At 39.8% G+C, this 19,269-nt stretch overlaps 1 long non-coding RNA gene across 2 annotated transcripts in view; it reads left to right on the forward strand.

Moving 5' to 3' along the window:
• Positions 1 to 19,269, forward strand: part of LOC117090509 — a 148,093-nt gene that overhangs the window by 87,229 nt on the left and 41,595 nt on the right. Inside the window, exon 3 of one of the 2 annotated variants that reach the window (XR_004440033.1) lies at positions 14,158 to 14,681. The exons of the other annotated variant lie outside the window; for it this stretch is intronic. This is a non-coding gene — a long non-coding RNA (uncharacterized LOC117090509). The remainder of the gene's footprint in view (positions 1 to 14,157; positions 14,682 to 19,269) is intronic. 2 annotated transcript variants of the gene reach the window in all.

The raw sequence follows: 19,269 nt of genomic DNA on the forward strand, positions 1-19,269 counted from the left end.
TCTGTTGCTATAACAGAATACCACAGAATGGGTAATTTATAAAGAAAAGAAACTTCTTTCTCACAGTTCTGGAAGCTGGGGCGTCCAAGAGCACAGCACTGGCATCTGGTGGGGGTTGTCCCATGGCGGAAGGGCAGAAGGCAGAAGCGATTACAGGAGACGAAGAGAGGAAATCAGGCCACACCCATTGTTTTTATCAGGGCCCAGCTCCTGTGATAACTACTGTTCCTGTGGTAAGGGCATCAGTCCATTCATGAAGATGGAGCCTCATGGCCAATCACCTCTTAAAGGCCTCACCTCTTCATACCGTTACAATGGCAATTACTTTTAACACATGAACTTTGGGGGACATAGCAGTTTACAGTCTTGTCCATCTGTCCGTCAGTGTCTGCTCCACTGATGTCACAGATATTTAAATGAGCTTCTTTATTTTTGACCAAGCACACAGGGTCTTTAGGTAATTCCTGGATCCCCCATGTGGGTTGGTTTGGGGTTTAAATAAGAGGTGTTATTTTTCTCTTCATGGCTTCCAGGACAAGTTATGGTATGATGAGGGAAGTTAAGAGGGGAGATAAGAAAACTAATCCTGTACTTCTATTCCCTAAGCCAGCACTTTGATCTCACATCCTAGAAATGGAAGCAGTAGGAACTAGATGGAAGAGCAGATGACTGGAATGACCCTTAACTCAGTGGAATTTAAGCCCCAGAAAACATCATTTCATTGACCATGCTGTTTCATGTCCACCTTCCAGGTCGCTCACAAATTCCTAATTTGACCAGCTCTATTCTGGGACATGCAGGGGAGTGAATTTTGGGAAGCATGGTTCCTGCTTAGTTAGACTGACACAGTGTAAAGTTACCACAGACAGCAGCTTAGTTAGCATCCTAGGAAAAGAAAAGCCTGGAAGAGAGAAAGGAAAATACCAATTATATCTCTCAATTGTAAAAGTAATTTCTGCCTTCATAGTTAGTAGGCAATCTGTGAGTAATAGGTTTAGGCTGTATGAAAATCCTGATGCCCAGCACAGTTACCCAGTGGCGTCACCATTTTCTCATGATCCTTGCTGAATCAATGTTTATAAATTGTCCAGATTGATCCTTCAGGTCAGGGCCTGTGAACCTTTACCATGACCCTTGGACTCTGAGTCCTTCTTTTTTATTTATTTATTTATTTATTTATTTATTTATTTTTATTATACTTCAAGTTCTAGGGTACATGTGCATAACGTGCAGGTTTGTTACATGTGTATACTTGTGCCATGTTGGTGTGCTGCACCCATCAACTCGTCAGCACCCATCAATTCATCATTTATATCATGTATAACTCCCCAATACAATCCCTCCTCCCTCCCCTCTCCCCATGATAGGCCCCGGTGTGTGATGTTCCCCTTCCCGAGTCCAAGTGATCTCATTGTTCAGTTCCCACCTATGAGTGAGAACATGCGGTGTTTGGTTTTCTCTTCTTGTGATAGTTTGCTAAGAATGATGGTTTCCAGCTGCATCCATGTCCCTACAAAGGACGCAAACTCATCCTTTTTTATGGCTGCATAGTATTCCATGGTGTATATGTGCCACATTTTCTTAATCCAGTCTGTCACAGATGGACATTTGGTTGATTCCAAGTCTTTGCTATTGTGAATAGTGCCGCAATAAACATACGTGTGCATGTGTCTTTGTAGTAGAATAATTTATAATCCTTTGGGTATATATCCAGTAGTGGGATGGCTGGGTCATATGGTACATCTAGTTCTAGATCCTTGAGGAATTGCCATACTGTTTTCCATAATGGTTGAACTAGTTTACAATCCCACCAACAGTGTAAAAGTGTTCCTATTTCTCCACATCCTCTCCAACACCTGTTGTTCCTGATTTTTTAATGATTGCCATTCTAACTGGTGTGAGATGGTATCTCATTGTGGTTTTGATTTGCATTTCTCTGATGGCCAGTGATGATGAGCATTTTTTCATGTGTCTGTTGGCTGTATGAATGTCTTCTTTTGAGAAATGTCTGTTCATATCCATTCCCCACTTTTTGATGGGGTTGTTTGTTTTTTTCTTGTATATTTGTTTGAGTTCTTTGTAGATTCTGGATATTAGCCCTTTGTCAGATGAGTAGATTGCAAAAATGTTCTCCCATTCTGTAGGTTGCCTGTTCACTCTGATGGTAGTTTCTTTTGCTGTGCAGAAGCTCTTTAGTTTAATTAGATCCCATTTGTCAATTTTGGCTTTTGCTGCCGTTGCTTTTGGTGTTTTAGACATGAAGTCCTTGCCCATGCCTATGTCCTGAATGGTACTACCTAGATTTTCTTCTAGGGTTTTTATGGTATTAGGTCTAACATTTAAGTCTCTAATCCATCTTGAATTAATCTTCGTATAAGGAGTAAGGAAAGGATCCAGTTTCAGCTTTCTACTTATGGCTAGCCAATTTTCCCAGCACCATTGATTAAATAGGGAATCCTTTCCCCATTTCTTGTTTCTCTCAGGTTTGTCAAAGATCAGATGGCTGTAGATGTGTGGTATTATTTCTGAGGACTCTGTTCTGTTCCATTGGTCTATATCTCTGTTTTGGTACCAGTACCATGCTGTTTTGGTTACTGTAGCCTTGTAGTATAGTTTGAAGTCAGGTAGCGTGACGCCTCCAGCTTTGTCCTTTTGACTTAGGATTGTCTTGGCAATGCAGGCTCTTTTTTGGTTCCATATGAACTTTAAAGCCGTTTTTTCCAATTCTGTGAAGAAACTCATTGGTAGCTTGATGGGGATGGCATGAATCTATAAATAACCTTGGGCAGTATGGCCATTTTCACGATACTGATTCTTCCTATCCATGAGCATGGTATGTTCTTCCATTTGTTTGTGTCCTCTTTGATTTCACTGAGCAGTGGTTTGTAGTTCTCCTTGAAGAGGTCCTTGACATCCCTTGTAAGCTGGATTCCTAGGTATTTTATTCTCTTTGAAGCAATTGTGAATGGAAGTTCATTCCTGATTTGGCTCTCTGTTTGTCTGTTACTGGTGTATAAGAATGCTTGTGATTTTTGCACATTAATTTTGTATCCTGAGACTTTGCTGAAGTTGCTTATCAGCTTAAGGAGATTCTAGGCTGAGACAATGGGGTTTTCTAAATATACAGTCATGTCATCTGCAAACAGGGACAATTTGACTTCTTCTTTTCCTAACTGAATACCCTTCATTTCTTTCTCTTGCCTGATTGCCCTAGCCAGAACTTCCAACACTATGTTGAATAGGAGTGGTGAGAGAGGGCATCCCTGTCTTGTGCCAGTTTTCAAAGGGAATTTTTCCAGTTTTTGCCCATTCAGTGTGATATTAGCTGTGGGTTTGTCATAAATAGCTCTTATTATTTTGAGGTACGTTCCATGAATACCGAATTTATTGAGCGTTTTTAGCATGAAGGGCTGTTGAATTTTGTCAAAAGCCTTTTCTGCATCTATTGAGATAATCATGTGGTTCTTGTCTTTGGTTCTGTTTATATGCTGGATTACGTTTATTGATTTGTGAATGTTGAACCAGCCTTGCATCCCAGGGATGAAGCCACTTGCTCATGGTGGATAAGCTTTTTGATGTGCTGCTGAATCCGGTTTGCCAGTATTTTATTGAGGATTTTTGCATCGATGTTCATCAGGGATATTGGTCTAAAATTCTCTTTTTTTGTTGTGTCTCTGCCAGGCTTGGTATCAGGATGATGTTGGCCTCATAAAATGAGTTAGGGAGGATTCCCTCTTTTTCTATTGATTGGAATAGTTTCAGAAGGAATGGTACCAGCTCCTCCTTGTACCTCTGGTAGAATTCAGCTGTGAATCCATCTGGTCCTGGACTTTTTTTGGTGGGCAGGCTATTGATTGTTGCCTCAATTTCAGAGCCTGCTATTGGTCTATTCAGGAATTCAACTTCTTCCTGATTTAGTCTTGGAAGAGTGTAAGTGTCCAGGAAATTATCCATTTCTTCTAGATTTTCTAGTTGATTTGCATAGGGGTGTTTATAGTATTCTCTGATGGTAGTTTGTATTTCTGTGGGGTCGGTGGTGATATCCCCTTTATCATTTTTTATTGTGTCTATTTGATTCCTCTCTCTTTTCTTCTTATTAGTCTTGCTAGCGGTCTGTCAATTTTGTTGATCTTTTCAAAAAACCAACTCCTGGATTCATTGATTTTTTGGAGGGTTTTTTGTGTCTCTATCTCCTTCAGTTCTGCTCTGATCTTAGTTATTTCTTGCCTTCTGCTAGCTTTTGAATGTGTTTGCTCTTGCCTCTCTAGTTCTTTTAATTGTGATGTTAGAGTGTCAATTTTAGATCTCTCCTGCTTTCTCTTGTGGGCATTTAGTGCTATAAATTCCCTCTACACACTGCTTTAAATGTGTCCCAGAGATTCTGGTATGTTGTATCTTTGTTCTCATTGGTTTCAAAGAACGTCTTTATTTCTGCTTTCATTTCGTTATGTACCCAGTAGTCATTCAGGAGCAGGTTGTTCAGTTTCCATGTAGTTGAGCGGTTTTGATTGAGTTTCTTAGTCCTGAGTTCTAGTTTGATTGCACTGTGGTCTGAGAGACAGTTTGTTATAATTTCTGTTCTTGACATTTGCTGAGGAGTGCTTTACTTCCAATTATGTGGTCATTTTGGAATAAGTGCGATGTGGTGCTGAGAAGAATGTATATTCTGTTGATTTGGGGTGGAGAGTTCTATAGATGTCTATTAGGTCCGCTTGGTGCAGAGATGAGTTCAATTCCTGGATATCCTTGTTAACTTTCTGTCTCGTTGATCTGTCTAATGTTGACAGTGGAGTGTTGAAGTCTCCCATTATTATTGTATGGGAGTCTAAGTCTCTTTGTAAGTCTCTAAGGACTTGCTTTATGAATCTGGGTGCTCCTGTATTGGATGCATATATATTTAGGAGAGTTAGCTCTTCCTGTTGAATTGATCCCTTTACCATTATGTAATGGCCTTCTTTGTCTCTTTTGATCTTTGATGGTTTAAAGTCTGTTTTATCAGAGACTAGGATTGCAACCCCTGCTTTTTTTTGTTCTCCATTTGCTTGGTAGATCCTCCTCCATCCCTTTATTTTGAGCCTATGTATGTATCTGCATGTGAGATGGGTCTCCTGAATACAGCAGACTGATGGGTCTTGACTCTTTATCCAGTTTGCCAGTCTGTGTCTTTTAATTGGAGCATTTAGTCCATTAACATTTAAGGTTAATATTGTTATGTGTGAACTTGATCCTGCCATTATGATATTAACTGGTTATTTTGCTCGTTAGTTGATGCAGTTTCTTCCTAGCCTCGATGGTCTTTACATTTTGGCATGTTTTTGCAATGGCTGGTACCGGTTGTTCCTTTCCATGTTTAGGGCTTCCTTCAGGGTCTCTTGTAAGGCAGGCCTGGTGGTGACAAAATCTCTAAGCATTTGCTTATCTGTAAAGGATTTTATTTCTCCTTCACTGATGAAACTTAGTTTGGCTGGATATGAAATTCTGGGTTGAAAATTCTTTTCTTTAAGAACGTTGAATATTGGCCCCCGCTCTCTTCTGGCTTGTAGAGTTTCTTGTGAGAGATCTGCTGTTAGTCTGATGGGCTTCCCTTTGTGGGTAACCCGACCTTTCTCTCTGGCTGCCCTTAAGATTTTTCCTTCATTTCAACTTTGGTGAATCTGGCAATTATGTGTCTTGGAGTTGCTCTTCTGGAGGAGTATCTTTGTGGCGTTCTCTGTATTTCCTGAATTTGAATGTTGGCCTGCCCTACTAGGTTGGGGAAGTTCTCCTGGATGATATCCTGAAGAGTGTTTTCCAACTTGGTTCCATTTTCCCCCTCACTTTCAGGCACCCCAATCAGACATAGATTTGGTCTTTTTACATAATCCCATACTTCTTGCAGGCTTTGTTCATTTCTTTTTCTTCTTTTTTCTTTTGGTTTCTCTTCTCGCTTCATTTCATTCATTTAATCCTCAATCGCTGATACTCTTTCTTCCAGTTGATCGAGTCGGTTAATGAAGCTTGTGCATTTGTCATGTATGTCTCGTGTCATGGTTTTCATCTCTGTCATTTCGTTTATGACCTTCTCTGCATTAATTAGTCTAGCTGTCAATTCTTCCACTCTTTTTTCAAGATTTTTAGTTTCTTTGCGCTGGGTACGTAATTCCTCCTTTAGCTCTGAGAAGTTTGATGGACTGAAGCCTTCTTCTCTCATCTCGTCAAAGTCATTCTCTGACCAGCTTTGATCCGTTGCTGGCGATGGGCTGAGCTCCTTTGCAGGGGGAGATGCGCTCTTATTTTTTGAATTTCCAGCTTTTCTACCCTGCTTTTTCCCCATCTTTGTGGTTTTATCTCTCTCTGGTCTTTGATGATGGTGACGTACTGATGGGGTTTTGGTAAGGTGTCCTTCCTGTTTGATAGTTTTCCTTCTGACAGTCAGGACCCTCAGCTATAGGTCTGTTGGAGATTGCTTGAGGTCCACTCCAGACCCTGTTTGCCTGGGCATCAGCAGCAGAGGTTGCAGAAGATAGAGTATTGCTGAACAGCGAGTGTACCTGTCTGATTCTTACTTTGGAAGCTTCCTCTCAGGGGTGTACTCCACCCTGTGAGGTGTGGGGTGTCAGACTGCCCCTAGTGGGGGATGTCTCCCAGTTAGGCTACTCAGGGGTCAGGGACCCACTTGAGCAGGCAGTCTGTCCGTTCTCAGATCTCAACCTCCGTGTTGGGAGATCCACTGCTCTCTTCAAAGCTGTCAGACAGAGTCGTTCGCGTCTGCACAGGCCTCTGCTGCTTCCCCTGTTGTTTTTTAGCTGTGCCCTGTCCCCAGAGGTGGAGTCTACAGAGACAGGCAGGTTTCCTTGAGCTGCTGTGAGCTCCACCCAGTTTGAACTTCCCAGCGGCTTTGTTTACCTACTTAAGCCTCAGCAATGGCGGGCGCCCCTCCCCCAGCCTCGCTGCTGCCTTTTGGTTAGATCGCCGCAGACTGCTGTGTTAGCATTGAGGGAGGCTCCGTGGGCGTGGGACCCTCCCGGCCAGGTGTGGGATATATTCTCCTGGTGTGCCAGTTTGCTTAAAGCGCAGTATTGGGGTGGGAGTTACCCGATTTTCCAGGTGTTGTGTGTCTCAGTTCCCCTGGCTAGGAAAAGGCATTCCCTTCCCCCTTGCGCTTCCCAGGTGAGGTGATGCCTCGCCCTGCTTCAGTTCTCGCTGGTCCGGCTGCAGCAGCTGACCAGCACCAATTGTCCGGCACTCCCCAGTGAGATGACCCCAGTACCTCAGTTCAAAATGCAGAAATCACCGGTCTTCTGTGTCGCTCGCGCTGGGAGTTGGAGACTGGAGCTGTTCCTATTCGGCCATCTTGCTCTGCACCACCCCCCCCATCCCCCCGAGTCCTTCTTTACTTTGGAGTGGGAGGGAAGATATCTCAGGCTCAACTTGCACTCCAGTCCTAGACCTGGAACCCTTGTTCTTTTTAGTGTAGAATGATATTTAGAAACCAAGATCTGGTTGTTGGATGTGCTCATTGCTATTAGCGTGTCATTATACCTAAGCCCTTTTAATGAAAGTGATAAAAAATATGTTTTTACAAATCATGAGTTCATACTGATAATTATAATTCAGATGTATTCTTAGCCTTTAACAAATTTTAAATTTTTATTTTTTCTTTCACAGTGAAAACTTTGGTTCCCAATAATATTAACATTTTTTGTTTGTTTTATGTTACAATATACATAAAATAGTTTCAGAATATAATGCCATTATTACTACTACTAATAAACTACTAAGTAAAATTTATATTTATTGGCAGTTTGTCCATAGAATATGTGTCCTACTAATGATATATAGAATATATTCTTTGAAAATTACTTGGTTTTGCTATGTGGATATGCTATTGAATTTAGATAGTTTAAAAAAATTAAAAAACTTTATTTTTTAGAGAAGTTTTAGATTCACAGCAAAAGTAAATGAAGGGCACAGAAGGTTTCTATATACCTTTTTTTTTTTGCACACAGTGCACAATTTCCTTCACAATCAACAGCCAGACCAGAGTGGTACATTTGTTATAATCCATCAATCTACATGGACACATCATTACCATCCAAAGTCTATGGTTTACATAATGGTTCTCTGTTGGTGATGTACATTCTATGAGTTTTGACAAATATATAATGATACATATTCACTATTATGGTATCATACAGAATAGTCTCACTGCCCAAGAAATCTGTGCTCTGCCTATTTAACCCTCTCTTCTCCCTAACCCTTGACAACTACTGATCTTTTTATTGTCTCTATAGTGTTGACTTTTCCAGAATGTCATCTAGTTGAAATCATGCAACCTGTGGCTTTTTCCAATTGGTATTTCTTACTTAGCAAAATGCTTTTAAGTTTCCTCCATGTCTTTTATTGGCTTGATAGTTCATTTCTTTTTAGGGCTGAATAATATTCCATTGTCTGCATGCATCAGTTTTCTTATCTATTCATCTAGTGAAGGACATCTTTGTTGCTTCCAAGTTTTGGCAATTATGAATAAAGCAGTTTCAAATTTAATTTTAAACTTCATAAGTTTATAGCAATATATATCCATGTGCAGGTTTTCATGTAGGCATAAGTTTTTAATCTATTTGGGTAAATACCAAGGAGCACACTTGCTCGATCATATGGTGAGAGTGTGTTTAGTTGTATGTGAAACCATCAAACTATCTTCTGAAGTGGCTATATACCACTTTGCAATTTTAGCAGCAGTGAATGAGAGTTCCTGTTGCTCTACATGTTCATCAGCATTTGGTGTTTTCAGTGTTTTGAATTTTGACTATTTTAATGGGGGTGTAGTGCTATCTCATTGTTGTTTTAATTTGCAATTCCCTAATGATAAATTATGTGGAATATCTCTTCATATTTTTATTTTCCATCTGCATATCTTCTTTGGTGAGGTATCATTTAAGTCTTTTGCCCAGTTTTTAGATATATACATATTTATTTGCTTGTGAAGACTTTGATGTATTACTCTACTAACACATTATCTATTATATAAAACATACAAAAATAAAAAATTGAAAAGTTTGAGATGAAGATAAAATTATATTTTAAAACTATTTACATTACTAAATGATAGCAAATACTTTTTGCTTTCATAAAAATATTAATAATTTAGAGGGTACAATATAGTAGAAACTGTCTCAATTTTTTTCTTCTATTGATAAATAATATTTTCACATATCGATGGGGTACCTGTGAATGTTTTTTACATGCACAGAATGTGGAATGATTAAGTCAAGGTATTTCAGGTACCCATCATCTTGGGTGTTTATCATTTCTATGTGTTGGGAACATTTCAAGTCCTCTCTTCTACATAGCAGCAATTTAATATATCTTTGCTAACTATAGTCACCCTAGTGTGCTATCAAGCATTATAACTTATTTTTTGATCTACCTGTAAATTTGTACCCAATCACCCACCTCTCTCCATTTCCCCCTCCCACTTTGCCCATTTTAAAAATCATGTTGTTGAATGTTAAGAGGTTTTTTGGTGTATTTAGATAATAGTCCTTCATCAGACATCTCCTTTGCAAATATATTCTCCGAGTCTATAGCATGTCTTCTCATTCTCTTGACATTGTCCTTCACAGAGCAGAAAAGTCCAGTTTATTGATGAATTCTTTCATGGATTGTGCCCTTGATGATGTGTATAAAAAGGCATTGACATACTCAAAGTTATTTAGATTTTCTCCTATGTTATCTTCAAATAATTTTATAGTTTTGTGTTTTACATTTTGGTCCATGATGTATTTTGAGCTAATTTTTGCAAAGCGTACAAAGTCTGTGTCTAGATTTTTTTTTTTTTGGCATGTGGATATTCAATTGTCCTAGCACCATTTGTTGAAAAGACTATCTTTCCTCTATCGTATTATCATTGCTTCTTTGTAAAAAATGTCTCTTTATATGGGTCTGGTTCTGGGCTCTCTATTCTGTTCCATTCATCTATTTGTTTATTCTTTCATAATACCACCCTGTCTTGATTCCTGTAGCTTCAGAGTAAATCTTGGAGTCAGATAGTGGCAGTCCTCTAGCTTTGTTTTCCTCCTTCAATATTGTATTACTGATTATTCTGGGATTTTTGCCTCTCTATGTAAACTTTAGAATCAGTTTGTCAATATCTACAAAATAAGTTACTGGGATTTTGTTTGGGATGGCATTGACTTTGTATGCCAAATTTGGAAGAACTGATACCTTTACAATATTGAGTGTTCCTGTTCATCAGCATGAAATATCTATTCTTTTATTTAGTTCTTCTTTTACATTTTTCCTGTGTTTTGTAGTTTTCCTCATATAGATCTTTAAATATTTTGTTAGATTTATACCTGTTTCACATTTTTGGGTGCCAATGTAAGTGTAAATGGTAATGTGTTTTTAATTTCAGATTTCACTTGTTTATTGTTGGTGTGTAGGAAAGTTATTGACTTTTGTATATTACCCTTGTTTTGTGCAGACTTGCTATAATTGCTTATTAGTTCCAGGAGTTTTTGTTGTTGTTATTATTGCTCTTTCAGATTTTCTACATAGATGATCATGCCATCTGGGAACCAAGACAGTCTCATTTCTTCCCTCCCAATCTATATATTTTACTTACTTTTTTGGTCTTATTTCATTAGCTAGGACGTTCAGTACAATGTTGAAAGCAGTGATGAGAGAGGGGATATACTTACCTTATTTCTAAGTTCAATTAACTTTTTATATTTGTGTTCAACCTTAGGCTTTGCTTAAAAGAATTATCTCCCCATTGCTCTTATCCGTATCTTTTCTGCCTCATTTTCATCCATCCTTTCTTGGTAACCCTTTTCACTTATTTCTGAAATGTATTTCCTGTGTTTCTTTTCTTTTTTTTTTAATTAGGCAAATATGTATGCTCATATTTTTAATTTCCTTTTCATTCTTAAGCAAAAGGTGGCATAGTCTATATTATCTTCTGCATCTTGCTTTATTCATTTAATAGTATATCCTGGAAATCACTTAATATTAATTTATAGAGATCTTTCACATTCTTTTTCATAGCTGCATAATATTCTATTGTGTGAATCTACCATCATCTGTTCGATCAGACTCCTTTGAATAGGCATTTGGGAATATTTCCATTATTTTATTAATGCAAATAATGCTGCAGTTGGATAATCTCATATATACATTGTTTGGTATTTGTAGAATTATCTTCAGGATAAATTCCAAAAATTCCTAAAAATCTGATTGTTAGATCAAAGGGTAGAGGCATACATTGTTTTACTGGAAATTGCCAAATTCTCCTCTGTATGAGTTGTACTTTTTTTTTTTTTGAGACAGAGGCTTGCTTTATTGCCCAGGCTGGAGTGCAGTGGTGTATCTCAGCTCACTGCAACCTCCGCCTCCTAAGTTCAAGTGATTCTCATGCCTCAGCCTCCCAAGTAGCTGGGATTACAGATGCCTGCCACCACGCCCGGCTAAGTTTTGTAATTTTTGTACAGACAGGGTTTCACCATGTTGGTCAGGCTGGTCTCAAACTCCTGACCTCAAGCAATCCACCTGCCTCAGCCTCCCAAAGTGCTGAGAGTACAGGCGTGAGCTACCGCGCCCAGCCCATATGAGTTGTACTATTTTGTACTCCAACCAGCAATACATAAGGAAGCCTGTTATCTAAATCCTCACCAACTGCATGTGTTCTCAAGAATTTGAATTTTTACTATCTTGATAGGTGAGAAATTGTATCTCAGTGTGGATTTAGATTGAATTTCTCTCATTAAACTGAAGTTGAACATCTTTTTATATGCTAAGGCACACCCTCATTTCTTGGCTGGACTATTAATAGTAGCCTCCTGACTGGTTTCCTTGACTTTTTCCCTTTCTAATTTTCTGCAATTCTACTAGAGAATTCTTTTTTTAACAAAAGAAATCTGATCATGAAGTACACTTAGTAGAAGTCATTCAGTTATGTCCATTGTTTAAAGGAAAAAAAATCTAAGGTTTTAGCAAGGTGTACAGTACACTTTAAATCAGTTCCCTGTCTGCCTTGATACCAGGGCAGACAGGGAAACTCATCCCTGGTCCTCTCACTCCAAATATGTCTTTAAGCATTTATGTATGCCATTCCTTCTTCTTGCAATCCCCTTCTCCTAAATTACCAGGAAACTCCTATCCATATTTCAAAGTTCAACTCAGATATCATCTCCTTGATGAAGTTTTTTTTTATTCTCTCAGTAGCGCTACTTACCTTTCTGGATTCCTACAGAACTTTGCAATACTGACTCCCACAACAGCATTCATGAGACTGTGCCTAATTATTTATTTTGAAGGCCATTTCCACTGTTCTTTGAATCCAGGGCCTTATTTTACATATCTGCCTCCAGTTTCAAGCACCGTGCCAGTTACATAGTGAGTGCTAAATGAATATTTGCTTAATGAGCAAATAAATAGAGTGTGATTTCATCCTCCTGGTGTTTGCTGATATAAAATTTGATATTTTTTCTTTCTCTCTTCTGGGATTTTCTTTTTATAGGATGCTCATGTATAGGTTTGGCTGCTTAGCGGGTATGATGAGGCTTATGACATTTCCACAGTTTACTACCATCCACTCTCCTAGGCTAAGTTCATTCAGCAAATGATGGATCATCCAGTTATTGACTCTTACAGCTGGAAAGGATGGTGAGGAATCATTTGGTTCCTCCTTCTCCTCAAGGAAGGACTTGGGCTTCTGTTCCATTGTAAGTGGGAGGGAAGAGAGGACTGTGTGATTTCAGATCTCAACATCATCTCAGTGTACACCTTTCCTTTCAAATATGTGTCCAATAGTCCTTAAGATAAGTCATCATGATTTTGGACAGGATGGGTTATAGAAGTGACAGGGATGGCCAGGCATGGTGGCCTATGCCTGTAATCTCAGCACTTCGGGAGGCTGAGGCAGGTGGATCACCTGAGCTCAGGAGTTCGAGACCAGCCTGACCTATAGGATGAAATCCCATCTCTAATAAAAACACAAAAATTAGCCAGGCCTAGTGGCATGCATCTGTAATCCTGGCTACTCAGGAGGCTGAGACAGGAGAATCACTTGAACCCAGGAGGCAGAGGTTGCAGTGAGCTGAGATTGCACCATTGCACTCCAACCTGGGCAACAAGAGCGAAACTCCGTCTAAAAAAAAAAAAAAAAAAAAAGGAATTGACAGGGGTTAAATTTTAAGGTAACAAAATAATTAGGTATTTTCCGGTCAAAGAAAGTGCAAGTGCCCCATCACCAGCATTACTCTAATATCCTGCAGATCTTTTTAATGATTATGGTGTAGCTATGACTAAAATGTCTGAAGAACACAGTGAGGGTATTTAGCTGCCTATCCCTTTTCATCGTCTGGTTCCCTGCTCTCTTGCATTATTACAATTTTAATAGTCATCATAATTATGAAATGCTAGGCTGTTATGGCACCCATACTGATGTGATTCAAGTGGAAATTGACATTTGACCCCATCTCCCAAAAGCCTGTCAAGATAGGGGTTCCTCCCTACTATCCAAGGAAGATGTATTGATCACTTTTTAAAAACAGCATTCTTCCCCACCCCCGAATCAGTTTATCTGTGTGCTTTTCCTATTCTCTACTCACTCCAATATAAATAGATAAACTGTTGCACGAGCCCCATAGGGAGACGTCTTAGCAGTTTGGAGAGTGACTGATGCTGTGTCACACATTAAGGAGAACTGTTGTCAGACATCTTTAATCCTTAAGCAAGTTTGTTGTGCTTACTCCGAAGAATAGTACAACCTGGAAAACTGCCTGGAGAGATGCAAATGATATTTGCATTCACTGTAGAATGTAATTTATTCAAACAGGTACTGTGCCAGATACTAGAGATAGGGCATGGTCCTTGCCTTTATGGTGCTAATTTTCTACTGGAGGACCAGAAGAATAAAGCAAATGAATAGATAAAACAATACAATGAAAAATGTGATGAAGGAAGCAAGTAAGATGAAATTGACTATGCCAGGAGTGACTTACTTTTGATAGGTTGGTGGAGATGGTCTCCCTGGGGAGGTGATGTTTCTGTTGAGACTTGGATGGGATGGGACCAGTTGGATGAGGAGCAAGGCAAGCACTTTTCCATGCATGTAGATAATATAGGTAAAGGCCTGAAGCAGCAAAGATCTTGGCTTTTTTTTTTTTTTTAAAGGAATTGGAGGAAAGCAAAATAATGAAGCTGGAGCTTAATGAACAAGGAAGAGACTGGAGCAAATCAAGCTGGGGTTGAACAGGCAGGTGGCGGTCAGATCCAGCAGGGCCTTAGGGGTAACTACTGGAGTTTGTATTGCAGTTTGAGGGTGATGGAAAGACATTTTAGGGTTTTACATGATCTCATTTACCTTCCTTCTTCTGTTTTAGAGACGGGGTCTCTCTAGGTTGCCCAGGCTGCTCTCAAACTCCTGGGCTCAAGTGATCCTTCCACTTCAGCTTCCCAAAGTGCTGGATTATAGGGATGAGCCACTGTGCCCAGCCTGATTCACCTCTTATGCAGATCAGTTTTATTGCCTTGAGAATAGTAAATTTATTACCTTGAGAAGGGGCGAGGTTGGAAGGAAGGAAAACAACACAAGGCTGTGTATAACTAGGAAGAGGTGCTGGTGGCATATTTGAGGATGGTGGTGGCAAAGACGGAAAGAAGTGGATGAATCAAGAAATATTTTGGATGTTAAACAGGTGAATCTTAGTGACGGACTAGTTTCGTAGGATGAGAAAAAAAGGAAGAATCAGAGATAATTTCCAGATTTCTCCATTCTTGAGCAGATAGGTTGTTGGTGGTACTTATATTTTCTTTTATTTAAATTATTTTTACCTGGCCAGGTCCAGTGGCTCTTGCTTGTAATCCCAGCATTTTGGGAGGCTGAGATAGGAAGATCTCTTAAAGCTGGGAGTTAGCAACATAGACCGAGACTCTACAAAATTTTTTTTAAAAATTAGCCAGGTATGGTGGTATGCGCCTGTAGTCTCAGCTACTTGAGAGGCTGAGGTGGGATAATCGCTTGAGCCCAGGAATTTGAGGTTACAGTTGGCTACAATAGCAGCATTGCACTCCAACCTGGGTGACAGAGCAAGACCCTGTCTCTTAAACATTTTTTTTACCTATATATGTGTATGTATATACACACATATTTAAAAATCAAACAGTACTAAAAAATGCACCATTGAACATATTAGTTCTTTCCTGTTCAAAAACTTTGCTCCCCAGAAGCAAATATCTTCAATTCCTTTAGCTCTGCTCTTGGTATTTATTTCTCAGTTTCTAAATAATCTGCTTACCTTGCTGTTTTCCTTAAATGCCTGTTGATCCTTGGCTGTTTATCTACAGGTAAGAGTGGGGCCCTGCTGCATGAGTCAAAGCTTCGTGGGCATGGCTGGGCCTTGCCGCTGGTTACTAGGAGGCTTCTCAAGAGGAAAAGTGGCCACACAGCCATGTCTTAAGGTCACTTTTGTGGAGCCCCTCAGTTTCTCCAGTGATGAAACTGCCTGGGGTTTCTTGCCTGGAAACTGGTCCTATTTTTCTGGGAGCAGTGCTGGATACGCTTCCTACCATAGAGTGTACAGACTTTCTGTGAATTACCCTCTTTTCATCTCCAAATCTCCCTCTCACCCTTCTCTGTGCTTGGTGTCTGGAGCTGGAGCAGCAAGCTTCAATCTCCCTGAGGATCAAACCTCTAGTCTCCTGTCTGACTTACGAAAGGGCTCTGGTCACATTTATTCTGCAAGTGGATGGGTGGGAAAAATCAAGAATTCTGGGTTTGACCGTGTGATGAGATACTCATAAGGGGTGCAGTGAAATATGTGGTTGGGTGTGAGGTTTGGGACTCTGAGAAGTTGTCTTTGAAGAGAGAAGCCTGGCGTCACCAGCCCTGGAGGGTACTAAAGGCCATAGAAATAGATGCCATTAACCAGGAGAGGGTGGACAGAGGTGTGGGGAGGGTGCTGACCCCAATTCTGAGGAGCTCCTGCAGTGGAGAGCACGCCTGCTTGTGGGCTGGGACGAAGGAGCAGGGGGAGGGCACCCCTTCTTTGAGGCGAGGGAAGGGAAAAAGCCCATGTCACCTTTCTGAGAAAAAATGGTACCTGAGAAACCAAGTATCCATTGACAGAAGAGTGAATAAACAAAATATGGTATGTCCATACGATAGATAAATAATAAATTTTATCCCTAAAGAGGAAAAAAATTCTGACACATGTTACCACATGGATGGGCTTGGAGGATATTATTTTAATGAAAGAAACCATTCACAAAAGGACAAATATCATGTGATTCCACTTATATGAGGTACCTAATATAACCAAATTTATGGAGAAGAAAGTAGAATGGTGGCCGCCATGGGCTGGGTGTGGGGAGAGGGAGGGGCTGGTTATTTATTGGGCACAGAGTTTCTGTTTTGGAAGATGAAAAGAGTTCTGGACATGGGTGGTGGTGATGTTCAATGTGAATGTACTTAGTGCCCTGAGCTGTACCAACGTTTTGAACTTCAAAATGGTTAAAATGATTTATTTCATGTTGTGTATGTGTTATCACAAGAATAAAGAAGGAAATTAGAAAGATAAAATGAAACAGAATGAGATGGAAAAACCAACCAACCAACCAAAACTGGTAGCTGAGAAAAGGCAACAGAACCATGTAAACCTGCTTTGTTAATTTCATCCAGTCCCACCCTCACCTGTTTTGTATCGTGCTTAGGAAGGTGGTATGATTGTTGCAGGGAGTAAATGAAAGGTGAGAGTACAGAGAGCTAGAGAGAAAGCTGGGGAAAGAGGAAAAATGGAGGGAGGGTAAAGGGGTGAGAAGAGAGCAAGGAATAAAAGTAGAAGGATGAGATAGAGAAAGAGAAGCTTCCAGTAAAGGCAGGACAGCCAGGCTCAAGGACAAAGACAGGCCGGCCACTCATTCTCTTGGGCTTGCACTACCCCCATGTGACAAGGACAAGGACGCAGGGTGTGGGTACCACAGAGCTCTGTGCACCACTGGAGAAGGCCCAAGTGAAGTAAATGGAAGCAGTGCTTCTGCGCCTGCGGACCCTGATTCTGCAGATGAATGAGATATCCTTTCACTCATGCAGTCACAGATAATCTTGATGCCTCTTAGGTCATGCATCACTGTGTAGAGAGAGTTTATGGAAAATATACAATGTATTTCTGAGCTCTGTTGCTGTATCAGACTCACAAGGAAAATGCATGAGAAACATAGATTTGCTGTGTTGCATGGAAGAGAACTTTAAGCGAGATCTGTGATTTTTCCAAAACATGTATTTTATAACATAGTTTGTACTTGCTTGTTTAGACAAATTAGGCAATAAATGTAGGCCAGTGGGGAAAATGAAAATCTCCCCAAATTCCACTCTGTCGGGATAACAACTGTTAGCAAGTTGATGACTTTCAATTTCTATGTCCCGGCATCCTGAATCTGGGCAGGCTGGTGACTGCTTCAACCAACGGAGCAGGGTGGAAGGGAGGCTCTGTGACTTCTGAGGCTAGCCATAAAAAGCAGATGCTGATCTGTCTTTCTTGTTGGAACACCTGCTCTCGGAGCCCACCATGGAAGGGGTCTGACTGCTCTGAGGCTGCCATGCTGTGAGGATGCTCCTGCTCCACGTCGAGGTCGCATGTAGGCATGCTGGTTAAAAACGCCAGCTGTTATCGCAGCCCGAGTGCCAGACATGCAAGTGAGGAAACCTTCAGATTTTTCCAGCCCCAAGCCATTTGAGTCACACACTGCCAATCAGTTCCTCTCAGCTGGAGCTCCAGACATCAATGGGCAGAGATAAGCCATCCCTGCTGTGTCTTGTCCAAATTCCTGACCCACAGAATCTGTGAGCATGAGAAAATGGATGTGTTTTTATGCCACTAAGCTTCAGGGTGGTTCATTATAGTTACAGATAATGGGAACACCGGCACTTCAGTTCTCCTTCTCGGAGACAGCCACCCTTACTAGCTTCTTGTGTGTTCTATTAAGGAAGTTTATGAATGTACAATCACATATTTTCCCATTTAATATATTTTTAAAAGAATTGCCTGCATAACAAACACATTCTGGACTTTGACTTTTGTTTTATTTAACAACGTATCTTGAAGATTGTTCTTCAGCTATACATATAGAACCTCTTCATTTTTTCATAGCGCCATAATTTTTTTATTATTATAATTTAAGTAACTAGCCCTATATTCATAGGCACTTAGATTTATTTTCAGCCCTTTAATTGTAAACACAGGTTGTGATTGCTGGGGTGGCATCTGTAATTTTGGTGACATTGACAAGTTGCTCTCCATGGAAGTTATTTTGGTTTTCTCTTCTAACAAAAATGCCTGAGAGTATCAGTTTCTCCACAAACAGTGTTTTGTTTTAAATCTCTATCAGACAAATGTATAGGAATGATATATTCCTATAGTTTTAGTTATTTTGTTATTATTTTATTATTTATTTTGAGTGAATTTGAAAATCTTTTCATGTGATGAACAGCCATCTGCGTTTCTTTTTTGATGAACACTTAAGTTTAAATATTTAATCCATCTTGAGTTAAATTTTTGTATATGGTGAAAGGTAAGGGTCCAGTTTCATTATTCTGCATATGGCTAGCCAACTATCCCAGCACCGTTTACTGAACAGGGAGCCCTTTCCCCATTGCTTAGTTTTTGTTGACTTTCTCAAAAATCAGATGGCTACAGGTGTGCAGCTTTATTTCTGGGTCCTTTGTTCTTTTTTGTTGGCCTATGGTGTCTGTTTTTGTACCAGTACCATGCTGTTTTGGTTACTGTAGCCTTGTAGTATAGTTTGAAGTTGGGTAAAGTGATTGCCTCCAGCTTTGTTCCTTTTACTTAGGATTGCTTTGTCTCTTCAGGCTCTTTATTTGTTCCAGATGAATTTTAGAACAGTTTTTCTAATTCTGTGAAAAATGCCATTGGTATGCTCGCTTTGGCAGCACATATACAAAAAAATGACATCGTAGTTTGATAGGAAGAGCATTGAACCTGAAGACCGCTTTGGGAAGTATGACTATTTCAATGATATTGATTCTTCCAATCCATGAGCATGGATTGTTCCATTTGTTTGTGTCATCTATGATTTCTTTCAGCCGTGTTTTGTAGTTCTCATTGTAGAGATCTTTTACCTTCTTGGTTAAATGTATCCCTAGGTATTATTTTTGTTTTTTGTGGCTATTGTAAATGGAATTGCATTCTTGATTTGGCTCTCAGTGTGAACATTTTTAGTGTATAAAAATGCTACTGATTTTTGTGCATTGATTTTGTGTCCTGAAAC

Source organism: Trachypithecus francoisi, unplaced genomic scaffold (genome assembly GCF_009764315.1).
Source record: "Trachypithecus francoisi isolate TF-2019V2 unplaced genomic scaffold, Tfra_2.0 Lachesis_group11, whole genome shotgun sequence".
NCBI lineage: Eukaryota > Metazoa > Chordata > Mammalia > Primates > Cercopithecidae > Trachypithecus > Trachypithecus francoisi.